The following is a 956-nucleotide window of genomic DNA, read 5'->3' as shown; positions in this document are numbered from 1 at the left end:
GCTGGGGACAGGACCCCCCGCACCGGGCATCCCGGCCCCCGGGGGGCATTGGCGGTGCCGGGGGTCCCCTGCACTGCTGAGGAGATGAAGGGCAACAGGATCCAGAGCAACACCTGACCCCCGCTTTCCCAAAGGTCTGAATCACCCGGCAGGGCCGGATTTGGGATTTGGCATTTCAGAAAAGAAGGGCCTGATCCAGCGCTGGCTGCCCAGCATTGGGAGGGGTTTATCCCTGCGGCCCGAGCACCGGAGGGGTCCCCAAAGGGCTCCCCAAGGCGAGGGATCTGCATTTGGATCCCTCCAAACCCACGAAGAAAGTAGCAGCTACTGAAGGCTTATTTTTCTGGCATTTCTTTCAGTGGCTCCTTTCCAGCCATGTCCTAAAAGGGAACCAAAGGCCTTTGAGCCTCTTGCAGCGAGCACAATGCAATGATTTTCCCGGCCCGGGCGGGAGGGATGAGCTCACTGACGTCCTTGGTTCCCCCCCGGCTTCGGGGCGCGGGGTCCTTGTGCCGTGCACCGCGGGTGCCAGGGCTGGCCGGGGTGCCCGGGGAGGGCAGCGGGCTCGGCGGCATGCCGGCGGGGAGCTGGGCTCCGTCCCACCAAGCCCCGGGAGAAATGCCAGCTGAGCCTGGGAACGAGGGGAAAAGCAGGAGAGGGAGGTGGGGGTCTCGGGGACTCGGTCCCCCTCGGGAACCCTGGCTCTCACTGCTGGGTGACAGCCTGGTTTTTGCACTGGGATCATACTGGGTTTCCCCGCAGCGCTGCAGTGATGCCCGCGCTGCCCTGCCAGCTGTCCCTGCAGGCGGGTGGCACCCAGGGGTGGTGGCATGTGCCCCACCGAGGCACCGGCCATGAGGCACCACGGAGGCACAGCCCAGCTCCCGGTGGCACCAGGTGACCCCACACCCTCGGGGTGGGACAGAGACCTGCCAGCACCCCGCAGCGCTGGGTGA

This window comes from Pelecanus crispus, chromosome 11 (assembly GCF_030463565.1).
Source record: "Pelecanus crispus isolate bPelCri1 chromosome 11, bPelCri1.pri, whole genome shotgun sequence".
Classification (NCBI taxonomy): Eukaryota; Metazoa; Chordata; class Aves; order Pelecaniformes; family Pelecanidae; genus Pelecanus; species Pelecanus crispus.
The sequence above is the reverse complement of the archived record's forward strand: the minus strand, read 5'-3'. Positions refer to the sequence as shown.